The sequence below is a fragment of the Tachyglossus aculeatus genome, chromosome 26 (assembly GCF_015852505.1).
Source record: "Tachyglossus aculeatus isolate mTacAcu1 chromosome 26, mTacAcu1.pri, whole genome shotgun sequence".
Taxonomy (NCBI): Eukaryota; Metazoa; Chordata; class Mammalia; order Monotremata; family Tachyglossidae; genus Tachyglossus; species Tachyglossus aculeatus.
The window spans coordinates 20,556,678-20,580,207 of record NC_052091.1 but is presented as its reverse complement, the minus strand read 5'-3'; the positions used below and the strand labels follow the sequence as shown (position 1 = coordinate 20,580,207).

Genomic DNA, 23,530 nt, shown 5'->3' with positions numbered 1-23,530 from the left:
ATAGTAAATATGTACAAGTTTGTACAAGTAGATCTGTACAAACATATATATAGGTGCTGTGGGGAGGGGAAGGAGGTAGGGCCAGGGGGATGGGGAGGAGGAGAGGAAGAAGGGGGCTCAGGCTGGGAAAGCCTAAATAATAACACAGAATAACACAAGCGAACATAAAGATTGTAAGAGGCATCAGGCCCAAAGCAGAAACTTGGGAATTCTTGTTGCTCTTGACCCAAGAGAGAATGGGAGTGGGGCCTAGTGGAAAGAGCACGAGCCTGGGAGTCAGAGGACCTGAGTTCTAATTCTGAACCTACCAGTCTCTTGCTGTGTGACCTTGAGCTAGTCATCTTAACTTCTCTGTACCTCAGTTTCCTCAACTGTAAAATGGGAATTAAATACCTGTTCTCCCTCCTGCTTAGACTGTGAGCACCAGGAGGGACAGGAACTGCATTCAACCTGACTAACTGGTATCTAGTCCAGCGTTTAGAACAGTGCTAGACACATAGTAAGCATTTAGTAATGTATATATGTACATATATATGTATTTTTATTTTTATGACTTTTGTTAAGTGCTTACTATGTCTACCAACTGTTACATTATATTCTCCTAAATGCTTAGTACAGTACTCTCCACACAATAAGCACTCAATAAATACAACTGACTGATTGATTAATTGATTGAAGTTGTGCAGCTAAACATAGCAGGGTCAAGAAGAATTTGGATAGCTCCAAGGATGAGCAACCAATAATAATAACAATAACGATGGTATTTGTTAAGTGCTTACTATGTGGAAAGCACTGTTCTAAGCGCTGAGCACTGTTCTAAGCGCTGAGGGGTGGTCTAGTGGAAAGAGCATAAGACGGGCAGTCAGGGGATCTGGGTTCTAATCCCAGCTCTGCCACTTGTCAGCTGTGTGAACCGGTGAGTGACCTTGGGCAAATCACTTAACTTCTCTGTGCCTCCATTTCGTCATCTGTAAAATGGGGATAAAATACCTATTTTCCATTTTTCTTAGGCTATTGAATCACATGTCCAAGGAAACTGGATTCGATCTGTTTATTGTCTATCTAGCCCAGTTCTCAATGTAATTATGATGGTATTTGTTAAGCGCTTACTATGTGCAAAGCACTGTTCTAAATGCTGGGGGGGATACAAGGTAATCTGGTTGGCCCATGTGGGGCTCACAGTCTCAATCCCCATTTTACAGATGAGGGAACTGAGGCACAGAGAAGTGAAGTGACCTGCCATTGCACTGGGAGGAGGGGGGTTCTCCAGTCTGATAGAGGAGATCGGATGGGGGACTAAGAGACAGACAGACAGAAACACACTCTCTCGCTCTCTCTCTCTCCACAAAACAACACACATACACACAAAATTAACTACAATTTGTCCAGGCTCACTGCTGGGCGTGGCTGAGGTAACCTCTAGCAGGGTATAAGCAGCACTGGGTGGGGCCCTGCTCACTCTGCCATTGGGAGGACCACCTCCCCCTCTTCCCCCACCAGTCACTTCACCATGCTGTATTTTGCTAAATGTTTAGTACAGGTGGGCCCCATCTTACCTCCTTCCCTTCCCCACAGCACCTGTATATATGTATATATGTTTGTACATATTTATTACTCTATTTATTTATTTATTTATTTTACTTGTACATATCTATTCTATTTATTTTATTTTGCTAGTATGTTTGGTTTTGTTCTCTGTCTCCCCCTTCTAGACTGTGAGCCCACTGTTGGGTAGGGACTGTCTCTATATGTTGCCAACTTGTACTTCCCAAGCGCTTAGTACAGTGCTCTGCACACAGTAAGCGCTCAATACGATTGATTGATTGATTGATTGATAATAAATACCACCTACTACAACTCATTCTATTTCCTAGCCTCAGGAATCGCAATAATGACAATTCTTATTATGTGCTCGCTCACTATATGCCAAGCACTGTGTGAAGAACTGGGATAGCAAATTATCAAATCAGACAGCTCCTCCCACATAGGCCTCATGGAGACAAGAGAAGAGATTTTAATCACCGTTCTCCAGGTGAAGAAACTAAGGCACGGCAAGATGACTTGCACAAGGTCACACAATGGGCAAGTAAGTGGTGGGCATGGGACTAGAACCCAGATCTCCCGACACTCAGTCCTGTGCTCTTCCCACCAGGCCAAGCCACCTCCCCACTTGGAAAGCAACACATTTTCATTTGCTCACTCTGTGGCTTAATACTGAAACACCTGAAGCTCTTCCTGTTACATCCTCTTACCTGTGCTGTTTGTAGATAACTCTTGTCTGATTTTGCCTCCCTCTAAATCATAAGTTCCTGGATGGCAGGGAATACCCGCCATGCCTCGGCTTTTACTCTGCCAAGAGCCAAGTACAGTGTTCTGCACATGGTGCTTATTGGCCCCTTAAGCCAACAGAGAGTTGGACGCGGCCGGGGTGGGACCACTCCGAGTTATTGCCTGGTGACTCCATCCGATTCATAGTGAATCTGGCACTGAAGCCGGGAGCCCAGGGCCCCAGAAAAGAAGGGGCCGAGGCTGGCCGGAGAGTCTCGATGTAAGGGGTGCGGAGGAGGCGAGGGAGGGGCATCAGGGGTCGCGTGCTTGGCAAAGAGTAAGCTCTTAATATATTCTACCATTATCACCCTCATCTCTAGAGGAAGACATAGGCATGGAGAGCGGACAGTTGGGGTATTCACCGCCTGATATCTGGACATCTGGCACACTTATTTTTGTTTGTTTTTTTGGTATTTCTCAAGTGTTTATTATGGGCTGTACTAAACATTGGAGTAGATACAAGTTAATCAGGTTGGATTCAGCCCATGTCCCATAAGGGGCTCACAGCTTTAATTCCCATTTTACAGATGAAGAAACTGAGGCACATAGAAATTCCTTCAAGCATTCTGGTGCCACTGCTGGAATCAGAGCAGGAAGGGCGGTGGGGCAGAGCCAGGCGCGGGATGGGGGAGAATGTTTATGGGCTCGTGTATTTTTTTTTTTTTACTATTAGCACTTACTATGTGCCAAGCACTGTACTTACTGCTGGGATAGATACAAGACCATCAGGTCAGACACAGTTCCCTTCCCATTTGGGGCTCACTGTCTCTGTACCTCCACTTAAAGTGAAGGACCCAGGGTAATAATAATAATAATAATAATGATGGTATTTGTTAAGCACTTACTATGTGCAAAGCACTGTTCTAAGTGCTGGAGAGGTTACAAGGTAATCACGTTGTCCCACCGTGGGGGCTCACAGTTTTAATCCCCATTTTACAGATGAGGTAACTGAGGCACAGAGAAGTTAAGTGACTTGCCCGAAGTAACACAGCTGACAGTTGGCGGAGCTGGGATTTGAACCCATGACCTCTGACTCCAAAGCCTGTGCTCTTTCCACTGAGCCACGCTCAGAGAGTGGGAAAACAATGTGATTGAGAAGTGGCGTGGCTTCTAATTAGGACCTAGGATTTGATCCCGGCTCCACCATTTGTCTGCTGTGGGACCATGGGTAAGTCACTTCCCTTCTCTGGGCCTCAGTTTCCTCATCTGAAAAATGGGGAATAAGACTGTTAGCCCCATGAGAAGCAGCGTGGCTCAGTGGAAAAAGCACAGGCTTGGGAGTCAGAGGTCAGAGGTTCTAATTCCGGACCGGCCACGTGTCTCCTGTGTGACCTTGGGCAAGTCACTTAACTTCTCTGAGCCTCAGTTACCTCATCTGTAAAATGGGGATGAAGACTGGGAGCCCCACGTGGGACAACCTGATCACCTTGTATCCGCCCCCACCCCCAGCACTTAGAACAGTGCTTCGCACATAATAAGCACTTAACAAATGCCATTATTATTATTATTATTATGTGGAACAGGGACTGTGTACAGCTTGATAAGCTTGCATCCCAATGAGTGCTTCACACATAGTAAGTGCTTAACAAATGCCATTATTATTATTGTTATTATGTGGGACAGGGACTGTGTCCAACCTGATAAGCTTGCATCCCAATAAGTGATTAACAAATAACGTTAAAAAAAAGGGGATGGACAGCTTGGAAAATTAAGACATCACTAGTTTAGGCAGCAGAGGAATGGAGAGTGAGAATTATGCAGATTGCTGTCAATAGCTAAGCAAATGCTAGCCTCCGGAGGGCAGGGAGGTTGTGGAATCCGTTAGTGGCGGGACTCTCACCAGCTCTGATTGATTCCTGGTTTTCTGGGAAAAAGTGGTAAAATCCCTGGCTCCCCACCCGGGCCTCTTCATCGGTCCCATCCTCAGCCCCTTCCCTTTCCCTCTCCCTGTCAGGCCTTTGGGCCAGTAGGGAAGTGGCAGTAGTAGTCCCGGGGGGCAACCGATGGTTGGCTCTGCCCCTCTGCCCGCTGTTGGAAGAGAAGAGGCTCCTGGAGTCTGAGCCCTCCCCGGTGGTCTGCTGGCCCGTATTCAGGGAAGCTGCTGCCATCAGAGGGATGTGTCATCTCTAAAAGTCCTTACTCTCACCTGACCCTAACCTTTCCCCCTAATCCCAAAGCCAGTAATAATAATAATAATAATGGCATTTATTAAGTGCTTACTGTGTGCAAAGCACTGTTCTAGGTGCTCGGGAGGTTACAAGGTGATCAGGTTGTCCCCCAGGGGGCTCACAGTCTTCATCCCCATTTTACAGATGAGGTAACTGAGGCACAGAGAAGTGAAGTGACTTGCCCAAGGTCACACAGCTGACAAGTGGCGGAGCCTGGATTTGAACTCATGATCTCTGAATCCACAGCCCGTGCTCTTTCCATTGAGCCACGCTGCTGCTCTACCATAAAACAGGGTTCCTTTCCAGATTGACCTAGTTGAAAGAATACAGTTTACTGTCATATTGTACTCTCCCGAGTGCTTAGTACAGTGCTAAGTACAGTACACAGTAAGCACTCAATAAATATGATTGATTGGCCTGAGAGTCAGAGGACCTGGGTTCTAATCCCAGCTCTGCCACTTGTCTGCTGTGTGATCTTGGGCAAGTCACTTCACTTCTCTGTGCCTCAGTTACCTCATCTGTAAAATGGGGATTAAATGCCTGTTCTCTGTCCCGCTTAGACTATGAGCCCCATGAGGGACAAAGACTGTGTCCAACCTAATGATCTTGTCTTTAGCCCAGCGTTTAGTACAGTTCTGGGCACATAGTAAGCGCTTGAGTACCATCTATAGGCTCTTTCTCCCATCCTCAGTACCAAATCTGTCAGCCAACAGCCCTCCTGAAAGCCCATCTCCTCTACCCTGCCTTTCCTGATTCCCTGAAGCAGCATGGTTTAATGGAAAGAGCACGGGCTTGGGAGTCAGAGGACATGGGTTCTAATCCCACCTCTGCCACTCGTCTGCTCTGTGACCTTGGGCAAGCCACTTAACTTCTCTGTGCTTCATCTGTAAAATGGGGATTAAGACTGTGAGCCCCAAGTGGGACAAACCGCTTACCTTGTATCTACCCCTGTGTTTACAACAGTGCTTGGCTCCCGCTTAACAAATACCATCATTATTACTATTATTATTAATTCCCAGGATCCCAAGTCCTGTAAACCCCTTACCCAGTTCAAGCCCTTATACACCAACTGATACCCATCCTCCACACTATATATTCATTTAGCCAGTTAGACACTAAATTATGTATTTTGATTACTCTGTTTATAGTTATTTTCATGTCAGTGTCTCCGGCTAATGGATAAGCTCCTTGTGGGCAGGGAACTATATCCCTTGCTTGTAGAAGCAGCATGGCCTAGGGGCAAGAGCACAGGTTTGGGAGTCAGAGATCCTGGGTTCTAATCCCAGCTCCGCCTCTTGTCTGCTGTGTGACCTTTGGCAAGTCACTTAACTTCTCTGGGCCTCAGTTACCTCATCTGTAAAATAGGGATTGAGACTGTGAGCCCCATGAGGGACAGGGACTGTGTCCAATCTGGTTACCTTGTATCTACCCCGTGCTTAGAACAGTGCTTAGCATATAGTAAGCACTTAACAGATACCATTATTATTATTATTATTATTATTATAATTCCCAAGTGCTCAGTACAGTGCACAGCAACCAGTTGTGCTCCCGTTGTTGGGTAGGGACCGTCTCTATATGTTGCCAATTTGTACTTCCCAAGCGCTTAGTACAGTGTTCTGCACACAGTAAGCGCTCAATAAATATGACTGAATGAATGAATGAATGATAAATACTACCTTAGGCCCAGCTGTCCTTCATGCTTGAAGAGGACACCCTGGATGGTATGACTGAGAAAGGCAATAATCAATCAATCATATTTATTGAGTGCTTACTGTGTGTAGAGCATTTTACTAAGCGCTTGAGAGAGCACAAAAGAACAGAGTTGACAGACACATCCCCTGTCCACAGCGAGCTTCCAGTCTAAAGAGGGAGACAGAAATTATTCATTCATTCAATCGTATTTATTGAGCACTTACTTTGTGCAGAGCACTGTAATAAGCGCTTGGGAAGTACAAGTTGGCAACATATAGAGATGGTCCCTACCCAACAACAGGCTCACTGTCTAGAAGGGGAAGTCTATTATTTATTAATAGCAATAAATAAATTACAGATATGTACATAAAAGCGCAGTGGGGCTGGGGGTGGTGAATAAAGGGAGCAAATCCAAGTGCAACGGTGACACAGAAGGGAGTGGGAGATGAGAAAATGAGGGTCTGTTTGGGGAAGGCCTCTTGGAGGAGATGTGCCTTCAATAAGACTTTGAAGGTGGGGAGAGTCATTGCCTAGAGGATATGAAGAGGGAGGGCATTTCCAGGCCAGAAGCAGGATGGAGGGAATTCCAGGCCAGAGGCCTGCGTATTCAATCCAGGATTCTTAGTTCCGCCCACAACACTCACATGCAAAGACTGCCCTTTGACATGCTGATGTGTTAGCATTTTCGCTTCATCCTCCTTCAGGCTGCCATAGGTGGTATCTTCCCCATCAGGAGGACGGAGGCAGGGAGTGTTTTGGGGAGAAGTTACAGGCGGGGAACATAACCTGCTCACTCTGCTGTAGCGTACTCTCCCAAGCCCTTAACACGGTGCTCTGCACGGAGTAAGTGCTCAAAAAAACACTACTGATGGATTGATTGAGTGGATGAGTGAGTGACGATACGGTTTGTTGAGAGCCATACACAAATTTTGCCTCATGAAAAAATTGTTCCCCCATCAGAAAGAGCGAATCAATCACTGGTATTTATTGAGCACTTACTGTGGGCAGAGAATTGGTGGATAGGATCCTTGCCCTCAAGGAGCTCACAATCTAGTCCTTCAGGGCTCTAAAAGGCTCTTTTAATAATAATAATAATAATAACCTTGGTATTTGTTAAGCACTTACTTTTCAATTGACAGTGATTACTTGTGTGTGCAGAGCATTGTCCATAATAATAATAATGATGATGGTATTTGTTAAGCGCTTACTATGTGCCAAGCACTGTTCTAAGCGCTGGCAGGTCAGCAGGTTGTCCCAGGTGGGGCTCACAATCTTAATCTCCATTTTACAGATGAGGGAACTGAGGCTCAGAGAAGTGAAGTCCCTTCTAGACTGTAAGCCTGTTGTTGGGTAGGGACCGTCTCTGTATGTTGCCGGCTCGCTCGCTCCCCTTTCCCTTCGCCACTCTCGGAACACTAACCCACAGCCCTGGATCACTGCCACTGTCCGCCTCCTTCGCTCTTATGCTCAAGCTGCCGAACGCTGCTGGCGAAAGTCTAAACACCATGCCAACCTCATTCACTTCAAGTTTATCCTTTCCTGCCTTAACTCAGCCCTCTCCTCTGCCAGACAAAACTATTTCTCCTCCCTTATTGACACCCATGCCCATTATCCCTGTCAGCTCTTCCATACATTCAACTCCCTTCTCAGGCCCCCGGTTCCTCCCCCTCCTCCTGCCCTCACCCTCAACGATCTGGCCTCCTACCTCATTAATAAAATTAAATCCATCAGGTCTGAGATCCCCAAAGTCACTCCCCCCCCCCCCCCCCCCGTTCTCCACCTTCTCCAACTCCCCCTGCCGCCCCCCCCCCCCCCCCCCCCCCCCCCCCCCCCCCCCCCCCCCCCCCCGCTTTCAACTTTCAACACTCTCCGCTACTCTCCCATCCTTCCCAGCAGGATCCCCAGAGGAGCTCTCCTCCCTCCTCTCAAGTGCTACTTCAGCCACCTGTGCTTCTGACCCCATTCCCTCTCATCTCATGAAATCTCTTGCTCTGTCCCTTCTCCCCTCCACTGGTTCCTTCCCCTCTGCCTTCAAACATACCCATGTCTCTCCCATCCTAAAAAAAACCCTCTCTTGACCCCACCTCACCTTCTAGTTATCGCCCCATCTCCCTCCTACCATTCCTTTCCAAATTCCTTGAACGGGTCATCTACACGTGCTGCCTCGAATTCCTCAACACCAACTCTCTCCTTGACCCCCTCCAATCTGGCTTCCGTCCCCTACATTCTACGGAAACTGCCCTCTCAAAGGTCACCAATGACCTCCTGCTTGCCAACTCCAATGGCTCATACACTATCCTAATCCTCTTCGACCTCTCAGCTGCCTTCGACACTGTGGACCACCAACCTTCTCCTCAACACGCTATCCAACCTTGGCTTCACAGACTCCGTCCTCTCCTGGTTCTCTTCTTATCTCTCTGGTTGTCCATTCTCAGTCTCTTTTGCAGGCTCCTCCTCCCATCCATCGTCATCATCATCAATCATATTTATTGAGCGCTTACTGTGTGCACAGCACTGTACTAAGCTCTTGGGAAGTACAAGTTGGCAGCATATAGAGACAGTCCCTACCCAACAGTGGGCTCCCCCTCCCATCCCCTTACTGTGGGGGTTCTTCAAGGTTCAGTTCTTGGTTCCCTTCTGTTCTCAATCTACACTCACTCCCTTGGTGACCTCATTTGCTCCCACGGCTTTAACCATCATCTCTACGCTGATGACACCCAAATCTACATCTCTGCCCCTGCTCTGTCCCCCTCCCTCCAGGCCCACATCTCCTCCCACCTTCAGGACATCTCCATCTGGATGTCTGCCCACCACCTAAAACTCAACATGTCCAAGACTGAACTCCTTGTCTTCCCTCCCAAACCCTGCCCTCTCCCTGACTTTCCCATCACTGTTGACAGCACTACCATCCTTCCTGTCTCACAAGCCCGCAACCCTGGTGTCATCCTCAACTCCGCTCTCTCGTTCACCCCTCACATCCAAGCCATCACCAAAACCTGCCGGTCTCACCTCCGCAACATTGCCAAGATCCGCCCTTTCCTCTCCATCCAAACTGCTACCCTGCTCGTTCAAGCTGTCATCCTATCCCTTCTGGATAGGATATTACTGTATCAGCCTCCTCTCCGATCTCCCATCCTCCTGTCTCTCCCCACTTCAATCCATACTTCACGCCGCTGCCCGGATTGTCTTTGTCCAGAAACGCTCTGGGCATGTTACTCCCCTCCTCAAAAATCTCCAGTGGCTACTAATCAACCTACGCATCAGGCAGAAACTCCTCACCCTCGTCTTCAAGGCTCTCCATCACCTTGCCCCCTCCCACCTCACCTCCCTTCTCTCCTTCTACAGCCCAGCCCGCACCCTCCGCTCCTCTGCCACTAATCCCCGCACCGTGCCTCGTTCTCGCCTGTCCCGCCGTCGACCCCTGGCCCACGTCATCCCCCTGGCCTGGAATGTCCTCCCTCCCCACATCCACCAAGCTAGCTCTCTTCCTCCCTTCAAGACCCCACTGAGAGCTCACCTCCTCCAGGAGGCCTTCCCAGACTGAGCTCCCTCCTTCCTCTCCCCCTCCTCCCTCTCTCCATCCCCCCGCCTTACCTCCTTCCCTTCCCCACAGCACCTGTATATATGTATATATGTTTGTACATATTTATTACTCTATTTATTTATTTATTTTACTTATACATATTTATTCTACTTATTTTATTTTGTTAATATGTTTGGTTTTGTTCTCTGTCTCCCCTTTCTAGACTGTGAGCCCACTGTTGGGTAGGGACCGTCTCTATATGTTGCTAACTTGTACTTCCCAAGCGCTTAGTACAGTGCTCTGCACACAGTAAGCGCTCACTAAATACGATTGAATGAATGAATGAATGACTTGTACTTCCCAAGCGCTTAGTACAGTGCTCTGCACACCGTAAGCGCTCAATAAATACGACTGAATGAATGAATGAATGAAGTGACCTGCCCAAAGTCACACAGCTGACAGGTGGCAGAGCCGGGATTTGAACCCATGACCTCTGACTTCCAAGCCTGGGCTCTTTCCACTAAGCCACGCTGCTTCCCATAGAAAGCACTGTACTGGGTGTCTATGTGCAGAGCACTGTAACAACTGCCTTCTCCCTGCAGAACACTGAACTGGGAACTCACTCTGTGCAGCACACTATCTTGGGTTGCCTGAGCACTGTCCTGGGTGCCTGGATGCTGGGCATTGTACTGAGCGCCTACTTTGGGCATCCAGCACTGTACACTTAAGTTTGGTTCACACCTGTGTTTTGGCCAGAATGTTATTAGGAAACGAGGGAACTTTCAACCGATATTGTGAGCCTGTTTGGAAACAGCACATTGCAGCGTGGGAGGGAACTGTTTGTACAGACTCGGTGGCATCAGATGTGCCGAATACCACACACAAGTTTTTCTTATCACAAAGACTTTGCAACAACACAACCTTTGTGTTCCAAGAGGATTGGGTGTACTATGCGTGAATTGTGTGCAGAGCACTGTACCTTCAGTATGCACTACACTGAAGTGAGTGCCTATGGTGTGCAGAGTACGGTACTGAGCACCTAATGTGTGCAGAATCCTGAAGTGAGTGCCTATGATGTGCAGAGCACTGTACTGAGCTCATGGAAATGAGAGCCTACAGTGTGCAGGACACTGTCCTGGGCATCTACTTTGTGTAGAGAATTAGCTCTGCACACAGTAAGCGCTCAATAAATATGATTGAATGAATGAATGACAAAGTTCTGCCATTAAGTGAGTTTACATTGTACATTTTAGCTGGAGTGTTCTTCAAAAATAAGGCAATATCCACCAGCAATGGAAGCCTGTTTGATGATGATGATGAAGATGATGATATTTGTTAAGCGCTTACTATGTGCAAAGTGCTGTTCTAGGCGCTATTTGGCAACAGCACGTTGTGTTTGTTGTTTGTTTTGATTTATGGTACTTGTTAAGTGCTCACTAAGTTCCAGGCACTGGGGTAGATACAAGCTAATCAGGTTGGATACAGGCCCTTTCCCACACAGTGCTTACGGTCTTAATCCCCATTTTACAGATGAGATAACTGAGGCCTAGAGAAGTGAAGTGACTTGCCCAAGGTCACACAGCAGACAAGCGGCAGAGTCAGGATTATCATCTAAGTGGTGTAGAAAGAAACAGTTAATACACATGTGTGCAGTGGCATGGAGTTGGGCACGATAAGTATTTCAACTTTAGTTTTCTTTAACACAATGCCAGCATTAGAGGAGACCTGGGTGTACTGAGCACCTATGGTGTGTAGAGCACTGCATGCCTTCCACGTGCAGAGTGCTGTACAAGACACCTGCCATGGGATGAGCAACGGTGAGCACCTGCAGTTGGACAGAGCACTGAACTGGATGCCTACCATGTGCAGAGTCCTGTCCTCAGGACTTGGACAATAGAAAGAAGAAAAAGATGCATTCCCTGCCCTGGAGGGCTTTACCGTCTTAATAGGGAAGGCTGAATACTGTAGACTGTCTAGACTCTCCTCTAGACTGTAAGCTCATTACGGGCAGGGAACGTGTCTGCTAATTCTCTTGTACCGTACTCTCCCAAGTGCTTAGAATAGCGACCTGAACACAGTAGGCACTCAATAATACCACTGATTGATTGATTGCAGATATAAATGGATGAGTGTCAGCTTCTCGTGGGCACGGACCGTGTCACTTTTTATGTTTTTAATTGTTTTTATGGTATTTGTTAAGCACTATGTCCTTACTATGTGCCAGGTTCTGTACTAAGCACTGGGGTAAATACAAGCTAATTGGGTTGGGCACAGTCCCTGTCCCACATGGGGCTCTGAAGAAGGAGGATTTAATCTTCATTTTACAGATGGGGTAACAGAGGCTCAGGGAACTTGTGACTTGCCCAAGGCCACATAGCCAACAAGTGGTGGAGCTTCAGGGCATCTCCATCTGGATGTCTACCCGCCATCTAAAACTCAATATGTCCAAGACTGAGCTCCTTATCTTCCCTCCCAACCCTGTTCTCTCCCTGACTTTCCCGTCACTGTAGACGGCACTACCATCCTTCTCGTCTCACAAGCCCGCAACCTTGGTGTCATCCTTGACTCAGCGCTCTCATTCACCCTACACATCCAGTCCATCACCAAAACCTGCCAGTGGTCTCACCTCCACAACATTGCCAAGATCCGCCCTTTCCTCCCCATCCAAACCGCTACCTTGCTGGTTCAATCTCTCATCCTATCCTGACTGGATTACTGCATCAGCCTTCTCTCTAATCTCCCATCCTCCTGTCTCTCCCCGCTTCAGTCTATCTTTCACTCTGCTGCCCGGATTATCTTTGTACAGAAACGCTCTGGGCATGTCAATCCCCTTCTCAAAAATCTCCAGCGGTTGCCTATTAACCTATGAATCAAGAAAAATGTCCTTACTCGCGGCTTAAAAGCCCTCCATCACCTTGCCCCCTCCTACCTAACCTCCCGTCTCTCCTTCTACAGCCTAGCCCGCATCCTCCGCTCCTCAGCTGCTAACTTCCTCACTGGGCCTCATTCTCACCTGTCCCGCTGTCAACCCCCGGCCCACGTCCTTCCCCTGGCCTGGAATGTCCTCCCTCCACACATCCACCAAACTAGCTCTCTTCCTCCCTTCAAAGCCCTACTGAGAGCTCACCTCCTCCAGGAGGCCTTCCCAGACTGAGCCCCCTTTTTCCTCTCCTCCTCCCCATCCCCCTGCCCTACCTCCTTCCCATCCCCCCCGCCCTACCTCCTTCCCCTCCCCACAGCACTTGTATATATTTGTACAGATTTATTACTCTATTTATTTTACTTGTACATATTTACTACTCTATTTATTTTGTTAATGATGTGCATAGAGCTATAATTCTATTTATTCTGATGGTTTTGACACCCGTCTACATGTTTTGTTTTGTGATCTGTCTCCCCCTTCTAGACTGTGCGTCTGTTGTTGGGTAGGGACCATCTCTATATATTGCTGACTTGTACTTCCCAAGCGCTTAGTCTAGTGCTCTGCACACAGTAAGCGCTCAATAAATATGATTGAATGAATGAAGGAATGAATGAATGAATGGAGCTGGAATTAGAGTCCTGGCGCTTTGATTCCCAGGCCCGTGATCTTTTCACTAGGCCACACTGCTTAACTGTTTCATCGTTTCGTATTTCCCAAGCGCTTAGTATAGCCTCCTGGGGGAAAAGGGGTGAGGGGGTGCACGCACACACACACACACACACACACACACACACACACACACACACACACACACAGTGCACTAACCCTAGTGGGCGGTTGAGGCCTCCTAGTATATGAGTCCTTCTGAGTTGAGAGGGATGGAACAGGCAGACATGAATGATTAAACGTGGGCAGGGAATGTGTCGGTTTATTGTACATTGTATTCTCCCAAGCACTTAGTACAGTGCTCTGCACACAATAAGCACTCAATAAATAAGAGTGAAAGAATGAATAAATGAAAACCATCGAAGACTCATGAGTGGACAGACAGAAGCATGATCACCAAGGCGCTGAGGGGGCTCATAAGCTGGACTGTCCACGAAGGTGGCGGGGGGCGCGGGGGGCATTGGTCGACATTTTCCCTTTCCGACTCACTCCAACCTCTTCCTGGAAACTTCTCCTCCCCCTTTTTTATGTTATTTGTTAAAGTGGTCATTATGTGTTAGGCACTGTACTAAGCACTGAGGTAAATACAAGCTAATCAGGTTGGACACAGTCCATTGCCTACATGGAGCTCACAGTCTTCATCCCCATTTTACAGATGAGGTTACAGGCACAGAGAAATGAAGCGACTTGCAGACAAGAAGTGGAGCAGGGTTTAGAACCCAGGTTCTTCTGGCTTCTAGGCCTGGGCTCTATCCACTAGGCCACGCTGCTTCTCCAACACTTCCCTCCTCCTGACACTGTAAGAAAGAGGAAATGGCTGTTTCCCCACCCCCAGGACGATTTCTGAGGTGTGAAAGCATCACTGCATCCCTCCTTTCTCCTTCTCTGGACTCCCCATCCATGAGAGAGGGGGATTCATGCCAGGGTTGATCTCAGCCCCCTCCCGGCACCATCTCCCAGCTAGCAAAAATCACTGTATTTGATGAGGGTTGGCTGTGGGTTGAGTGCTGGAATTGCTTCTAGACAATCAGGTCAGACCCAATCCCTGTCTCACTTGGGGCGCTGTGGGCTGGGAACATGTCTAGCAACTCTGTTGTATGGTACTTTCCCAAGCGTTTAGTACAGTGCTCTGCACATGAGAAGAGCTCAATAAATGCCACTGATTGATTGCTCGATGGGGCTTGTGGACTAAGATGGAGGGAGAACAGCTACCTCATCTTCATTTTACTGATGCCCAGAGAAGATCAGTGACTTGCCCTAGGTCACCCAGCAGGCAAAGTGGTGGAGCCAGGATTAGAACCCGGATCTCCTGACTCCCAAGCCGGGCTCTTTCCACTTCTGCTCCAGCTCACGGTGACCCTCCTGTCCTCTGAAGACCACTTCCTGGTCTAGCGCTTTGCCACCAACGACTCTGGCTAACTAACCCTTGCCTAGCCCTGACAAACCCAGTGCCCTTCTCCTGGAAGGTCCAAGGGCAGAAACATTTTTCTCACCCTGAGGGCTAGACAGTCCCTGCCCCAAGCCAAAGCCAACCCCCTCGGGGAAGGCAGGCTCAGGCCTGGGGCCCTGCAGCCCCTGACCTCATGGAGCAGACCTCACAGACCTGGGACATCCAAGGCCAGCCAAGCCCCCGATCGGTGACCATCATAGAAGCAGGGCCCACGACCATCTGGCCAGAGGTAGGCCGAGAACTAGGCTGAGAACCAGGGTGATTCAGCATAAGACCAGAATCCCAGGCTGAACCTGGGGCTGAGGCTACAGCTCCAGGGGATGGAAAAAAAACTGCAGCCTGGAGGCCTATATGGGGGCAGCGGGACCCGGAGAGGGGCAGGCCTAGTCTTTGGAAGACTGGGAAATCAGAAAGCCAGCCTGCCCTTCATTCCTTCTGAACTCCCGGGGAAGCGAAGCAGTCCTGGAACTGGATGGGGGTCCCTGCAGCAAAGCAGCATTGCTTAGTGGAAAGAGCACGGGCTTGGGAGTCAGAGGGCATGGGTTCTAATTCCAGCTCCATCACTTGTCTGCTCTGTGACCTTGGGTAAGCCACTTAACTTCTCTGTGCCTCAGTTACCTCATCTGTAAAATGGTGATTAAGACTGTGAGCCTCACGTGGGACAACATGGTTACCCTGTATCTACCCCAGTGCTCAGAACAGTGCTTGGCACATAATAAGTTGCTTAATAAATACCACAATTATTATTATTCAGATCCGAGGGGCCCCAGGGTCTGCCCTAGTTGGGGGTTCAGGGGCCCCAGAGCAGGGGGGGAACCAGAGTCCTCTCCTCCGATCTCACTGGCAAGGTCGGGCATGTATGTTTGAGGACAAGGAGAAAGCCGAGCTGTCAGTAAACCCATCAGAGTGATGACAAATCAGAGAGAGGACGGATGGACAGACCAGACATCGGGTCTCGTCCTCGTCCAGGTCCCTCGCTGACTGGTGACACCAGGCACCCAGGGGTCCTGCCAGATTAGTTGCAAAGTGCACGCTGCCCCCTTCCCCTTCCCCATCCCTCCCCGCTATCCCCAGATGAAAAAGTCCATCTGCAGCATAATTTTTACACATAAGCAAAATGAGCAGCAGAAATGAAGATTTTCCCATTCTATGGCCTGAAATGACTTCTTTAGGCAATATACCCTTCTCCCCGAAAATAGGACTCTTCAAAATGAGGTAAAGGAAAAAGGAACTGAATAGGGGAAGGAGAGAGGGAGAGGGAAGTGGTGAGGGAGGGAGGAGCTAAGAGAGGTGAGGGGGGAGAGAGACAGGGGAGAGAAGGGAGAGAGGGGAGGGAGCAGATAGAGGAAGAGAGAGACAGGGAGGAATGGAAAGAGGATGGAAGATGGAGAGAATGGGGAGGAAAAGAGAGAGGAAAAGGGGGAGGGAAGATAAAAGAGATGGGGAGGGAGCTCCAGGGGAGAGAGGGGAAGACCAGAAAGAGAGGGCCGTGAAAGTAAAGAAAAGGGAAGAAAAATAAAGAAGTAGGTGGTGTGGGGAGAGGGGGAGGGAGAGAGAGACAGAGAAGCTTTGAAAAGAAAGAATGTTTCCAGCTTGAATCCAGTGCACATGGAAAAAAAAGAACGTTTGAAAGGGAACAGCCACAGAAATGACCCCTCATTCACTGGCGGTGCCAATCACTGCGACAATGCAAATCCTTTCTTCTTTTTTTTTTCATTCTCTCCCTTTTTCCAGCCTGGGGATGGGGGAGCTGGGAAGTGGGGGAGGGATGAAGGAGGTGGTGGGGGAAAGGAGAGTTAATTTCCAACACTGCGGAAAATAAATTCCATTCCTCCGGTTGAAAGGCTGAGACATCTGTCTCTTCGACATCTCATCGCCCTCATGGGCAGATAGGGTGGCCGGGATCTCCACAGGGGACCTGATTTGGTGGTCCGATATTCCTATATTCCCTACACTCCTGTGCCTGTATTCCCTGCAGTAGCTCAAGAAGAGGTCTTGTGCTTCCTCTCAAAATCTCCCCCCTTCACCTGTGCTTGACCCCGTCCCTTAATGCCTTATTAAAACACTCATCCCCTTCCCTTCTTCCTTCCTTGACTGCCATCTTCAACTGTTCACTTTCCAACTGCTTCTTCCCCACTGCTTTCAACATGCTTACATACCCCAATCCTAAAAAAACCCCTCCCTCGACCCCCACAGCTCCCTCCAGTTATCGCCCTCATCTCCCCCCTCCCATTCCTCCTCCAACTTCTTGGGGGAGTTGTTTACCCTTGCTGTCTCCATTTCTTCTCCTCCAGTTCTCTCCTAGTTCTCCTCCAATATAGTCTCTTTCCCCTTCAAGCTAAGGAAACAGCCCTCCCTAAGGTAACCGATGATCTTCATCTTGCCAAATCTGATGGCCTCGACTCCCCGCTGATCCTTCTAGACCACTCAGCTGCCATAGACAATGTGGACCATCCCCTTCTCCTGGTAACATTCAACCTTGGCTTCACTGACACTGTCAGCTCTTGATTTGCTTCCTATCTCTCTGGCTGCTCATTCTCAGTCTCTTTTGCAGGCTCATCTGCTTCCCACCCACTGACAGTGGGGTCCCCTCAAGGCTCAGTTCTGGGTCCCCTGTCTATTCTCCATTTACACCCATTCTCTGGGAGAACTTATTCCCTCCCATGGCTTCAACTACCATCTCTATGCAGATGATTCCCAAATCTACATCTCCAGCCCTGATCTCTCCTTTTCTGCAGATCTCTCTCCTCTGCAGTCTGGTGTTTCCTCCTGCCTTCAGGACATCTCTACTTGAATGTCCTGCCGACACCTCAAATTTAACATGTCCAAAACAGAACTCCTTATCTTCCCACCCAAACCCTGTCCTCCTGGTGACTTTCCCATCACTGTAGATGGCACCACCATATCCTCTCTGTCTCACAAGCACATAACCTTGGTGTTATCCTTGACTCATCTCTCTCATTCAACCCACATAGTCAATCTGTCACCAAATCTTGTGAGTTCACCCTTCACCACATCGCTAAAATCCACCCTTTCCTCTCCAACCAAACTCCATCCAAACATTAATCCAGGCACTTATCCTTTCCCCCCTTGACTGACCTCCCTGTCTCTGGTCTGTCCCCACTCCAGTCCATACTTCATTCTGCTGCCGGATCACTTTTCTACAAAAACATTCAGTCCACGTTTCCTCACTTCTCAAGAACCTCCAGTGGTTCCCCATCCACTTCCACATCAAACAGGAACTCCATACCTTCGGCTTTGAAGCACTCCATCACTTTGTCCCCTCCTATCTCACCTCACCGCTCTCCTACAACCCAAGCCGCACACTTCAATCCTCTAATGCCAACCTACTCACTGTATCTCGATCTCAACTATCTAGCCTCCTACCTCTCATCCACATTCTGCCTCTCGTTTGGAACGCCCTCCCTCTTTATATCCGACAGATGATCACTCTCCCAACCTTATTAAAAGCACATCATCTCCAAGGGGTCTTCCCTGACGAAGCTCTCATTTCCTCTTCTCCCTCTCCTTTCTGTGTTGCCCTTGCACTTGGATTTGCACTCTTTATTCACCCATACTCAGTCCACAGCACTTATGTACATATCCATATTGTATTGCATTGGATTGTTCTCTCCCAAGTGCTTAATACAGTGCTCTGCATAATAGAGTGCTCTGCATACAGTAAGCACTCAATAAATACCATTGATTAATTGATCGATACGCTCATCGTGGCAGGGAACGTGTCCATTAACTCTGTTGTACTGCACTCTCCCAAGTGCTTAGTACAGTGCTCTGCACACATTAAGCACTCAATAAATACCATTGCTTGATTGATTAAGCATGGGACAAGATGTGGCAGTAAAATCAGTGCTCCAAGCCCCACTTGGTGTCCCTAGTCCCTTCACACCACCCCTGGCTCTACCACTAGATTGCACACTCCTTCAGGGTGAGGATAAATTCCCTGGCTTATCCTGAAAGCACCCGGAACCTAGGACAAGTCAGAATTCTGCACACAGACAATGACTCTCCCACCTTCAAAGTCTTACTGAAGGCACATCTCCTCCAAGAGGCCTTCCCTGACTAAGCCCTCATTTCTTCTACATCCTCTCCCTTCTGCATCGCCCTTGCACTTGGATATGTGCCCTTCCTTCAGCCCACCCTCAGCCCCACAGCACTTCAAGCACTTAGCTGCTTGGGAAGCAGTGTGGCTCAGTGGCAAGAGCCCAGGCTTTGGAGTCAGAGGTTGTGGGTTCAAATCCTGGCTCTGTCCATTGTCAGCTGTGTGACTTTGGGCAAGTCACTTAACTTCTCTGGGCCTCAGTGACCTCATCTGTAAAATGGGGATTAAGACTATGAGTCCCCCGTGGGACAACCTGATCACCTTGTAACCTCCTCCGTGCTTAGAACAGTGCTTTGCACATAGTAAGCACTTAATAAATGCCATTATTATTATTATTATTATACCCATGATTTATTTTAATATCTGTCTCTCCCACTGGACTGTAAGCTCCAGGCTCAATGGAAGGAACACGGGCTTTGGAGTCAGACGTCATAGGTTCAAATCTCAGCTCTGCCCATTGTCAGCTGTGTGACTTTGGGCAAGTCACTTAATTTCTCTGTGCCTCAGTTACCTCACCTGGAAAATGGGGATTAAGACTGTGAGCCCCCCGTGGGACAATCTGATCACGCTGTAACCTCCTCAGCATTTATAACAGTGCTTTGCACATAGTAAGCGCTTAATAAATGCCATTATCATCATCACCAACTAGTAATCATTATAATAATAATTGTGGTATTTGTTAAGCGCTTACTACGCGCCAGGCACTGTTCTAAGCACTGGGGTGGATAGGAACAAATCAGGTTGGACACAGTCCTTGTCCCACAAGGGTCCCACAGCCTCAATCCCCTTAAATCCAATTGAATGAATGAATTTTACAGATGAGGCTACTGATGCCCAGAAGTGAAGTGACTTGCCAAGTTCATGAAGCAGACAATGGCAGAGCTGGGATTAGAACCCAGGTCCTTTTGATTCCCAGGCCCATACTCTATCCACTTGGCCATGCTCTCCCAAGTGCTTTGTACAATGCTCTGCACACAGTAAGTGCTCAATAAATACCCATAATTGATTAACTGATTGATTGGAATGTGCTGGAAGCAGAAGGAGATACTTCCAGGACATTGCAATCAGTGAAGCCAGGATAAGGGCTACTGAGATCAATTTGGGAATCGCCCTCGTAGAGGTAGGGCTTGAAGCTGCAGGAGCAGATGAGCTCTCTGAAGAAGAAGAGGTGGAGACCCAGAATACAACCTTGCGAGACCTGTACAGTTCGGGGGTGGGAGTCAGAGAAAGAGAAGGTAAAGGGGGGCGGGCAGAGAGGTAAGAAGGGGACTAGGAGAGGATGGTGTCCAAAGATCCAAGCTTAGCTAGAGTTTCCAGAACACAGAAGGCACCTAGTACAGGTCTCTGTACATGATAAACAACCGGTACACTGCTCTGCCCTACTCTGTACGTACTGGGCACCCAGTCCAATGCTGAGCACATAGTAGGCACCCAACAAGTACTATTTTAGTGTGCAAAAGCCATAGGTAATTCAACAGCAATAAGAAGCTTCATATCCTTGGAGACTCTGTGTCCAACTCTGCCTCACATCAGTCTCTTGGGGTGGCTATTTCTTTAGCAACAATTACAAAATGATTACATAATATTAGGAATGCTGTAGTAATTATGGTAAATATTGGTTTAGCTCTCATTAGGGAAGCAGTGTGGCCTAATTGAAAGAGTATGGACCTGAGAGCCAGAAGGCCTGGTTTCTAATCCCAGCTCTGCAGTTGTCTGCTGTGTGACCTTGAGCAAGTCACTTCAGCTCTCTGGGTCTGTTTCCTCAACTGTCAAATGGGGATTCAATACCTGAGCTCCCCCCCACTTAGACTGTAAGCTCGCTGTGGGCAGAGAACATGTCTACCAACTCTGTTATATTGTACTCTATTATATTGTTGTATTGTACTTGGAGAAGCAGCATGGCTCAGTGGAAAGAGAATGGGCTTTGGAGTCATAGGTCATGGGTTCAAATCCCAGCTCCACCACTTGTCAGCTGTGTGACTTTGGGCAAGTCACTTAACTTCTCTGTGCCTCAGTTCCCTCATCCGTAAAATGGGGATTAAGACTATGAACCCCCAGTGGGACAACCTGATCACTTTGTAACCTCCCCAGCACTTAGAACAGTGCTTCGCACATAGTAAGCACTTAATAAATGCCATCATTATTATTATTACTCTCCCAAGCACTTAGTACAGTTCTTTGCACATAGTATGCATTCCATAAATACCATTAATGGGCTGTTTGAGTGCTCTGTTCCCTCTAGACTGCAAGCTTGTTATGGGCAGGGAATGTCTCTGTTCATTGTTATAATGTACTCTCCGAAGAGTTAGTTTAGTGCTCTACATGTAATAAGCGCTTAATAAATATGACTGACTGCTCCCGTGTCTGCTATTTACTTTTTTCTTACCTCAACTTCTCTGTGCCTCAGTTCCCTCATCTGCAAAATGGGCATTAAATCCTGTTCTCCCTCCTACTTTGATTGTGTGCCCCATTTGGGACCTGATTATCTTCAATCTACCCTAGCGCTTAGTACAGAGCTTGGCAAATAGTAAGCACTTAACAAACACCACAATTACTATCATCATCAATGTCATCATCATCATTATCATCATTACTATTGTTATTATTATTATTATTATTATTATAATACAGCCCCAACTCCAAACCATCCCCAACCAACGGGACATGTGCAACACAGATCCTCCAGTTGCCCTGGGGCTGTGGGAGGGAGTGTCTTGGGTTAGGTGGCCTAGACCAGGACCATTTTGCTTGACAAATATCTTCCTGTAGAGTGTAGAGTGTAGGCTGTAGAGTGCATTTCTGGGGAGAGTCAGGCTTTGGAGAGATGGGCCCTGAAGGGCTGGAGGGAGCTCGTGGTTACGGATGGCGTGAGAAGCAGAGGGAAGGGTGGCAGCAGAGGCCTGGGGACACAAGCGCTGAGTAGAGTGAAGCTAACCTCTGGAGGGTTGGGGAGAGGGCTGGCAAAGCAGGAAGGGGCATATGGGCAAAGGCAAGGAGGAAGGGGGACAGAGAGGGCCTTCCCAACCCTGAGACGCAGAGAGTACATGAGGGGGAAATGGTGATGGGGCATGGGCAGAGGAGCAGAAATGGAAAGTGATGGGAGTTAGGATGTAGCCCAGGCCTGAGAATCAGAAGGACGTGGGTTCTAATCCTAGCTCGGCCACTTGTCGGCTGTGTGACCTTGGGCAAGTCACTTCACTTCTCTGGGCCTCAGTTACCTCGTCCACAAAATGGGGATTAAGACTGTGAGCCCCATGTGGGACACTGACTATGTCTAACCTGATTAGCTTGCATCTATCCCAGTGCTTAGCACAGTGCCTGGCACATAGTAAGCCCTTAACAAATACCATAAGAGACAGACCTGAGATGGGGGGTTTCCTTGGTTAGCCAAAGCTGCAGAAGGCAATGCAGAAGGGAGGGAGGGGCTCAGGAAGAGAACAGTCTTGTCAGATGCCCAAGAGACCGCAGGGAGAGAAGGGAGATGCCAGTTGGGTCTCACTGAGGGGAACTGAGCTCCTTAAGGACCCCTGAAAAGGCCCCACCTTGTACTGCCCCACCAGGTTCAGGAAGGAAAGCAGGGAGCCCACCCTGTGCCACATCCGGCTGCAAACCCGCTGGGCAGGCATGGGAAGTGGGGGGCAGATTAAACCAGCAGAGATCTCCTGGGTGCCACCCAGCCACTAGCTGATGGGAAAACCAACCCATCTAGAGAATGCGCTGAGCTCTCGGAGAAACGCCTTGGAAACACTGGAAGAAGCCCCGCCACGGTAAGGCAGGGGAAGAGGGGCAGACCCAGAAACCACCAGGCCCGCTCTGTGGTGGCCAGGAGTCAGCTCCCTGGTCGGCCTCAGAAGACCCAGTCACCCAGCCACCAGGCTGGCACCATCTCCCTGCCCATCATCAACACGCCCCTCCCCTGGCTCCTTCCTCTGGAGCCAAACTCTTCTGAGGAGACTTCCCAGGCAGAAAATGCCCCTTCTTCCCCAGCAGGCCGTTCCACTCTTCCTTTGTTTCACTGGGCTTTGAGGATGAAACCCGCCATTTCTCCAGACCTTTAGCGCCCCAGACCCTCCACCTTTTAGGAAGAACTGAGGAGGGAGGCCAATTCCCAGCACCATCCATGAGTGGTGAACAAGGGCCTTGTGGATGGAGATGGGACTAAGTGGCCAAAGAAAGCTCTTCCAAAGGTAACGGCAACCTTGTCCCTTGCCAGCAGGGGTTTCCATTCCAAGCTGGAATGCCCTGCGGCAACACTACCAGTAATAAGCGGATCAGATGATAGATGCAGATGTATGCGCGCACTCACACACACACTTTTTTTGCAAGCAAGGAGGTGGGCACTAGAAAGACGGTCTTCAGTGCTTCCTCGGTTATTTTTTTTCTGTTGTTCTTTGCTTTCTTTAAAAGGGCAGGAGGACCAGGGGGATGGGAAAGAAAGTGCTTGAAGGGGTTTACTGGGAAGGAGGGCGGAGGGTGGGTCAGGTTCAGAAGGCAGTTGGGGGGCAGGATCAGATGGGGTGGAAGGGGAAGAAGAGGCAGGGGCACGGGAGGGTATCACACGTAGTGGGATCAATCAATCAATGGTATCTATTGAGCGCTTATTGTGTGCATAGCACTGTACCAAGAAGCGGAAATCAGGGTGGGAGTGGGACAGAGTTAT

General features: G+C 48.7%; 1 protein-coding gene across 1 annotated transcript in view; it reads right to left on the bottom strand.

The window, feature by feature from the left end:
* ZNF710 (zinc finger protein 710) overlaps window positions 1-23,530 on the bottom strand; it is a 77,236-nt gene that overhangs the window by 30,187 nt on the left and 23,519 nt on the right. The gene's annotated exons all lie outside the window — the stretch shown is intronic.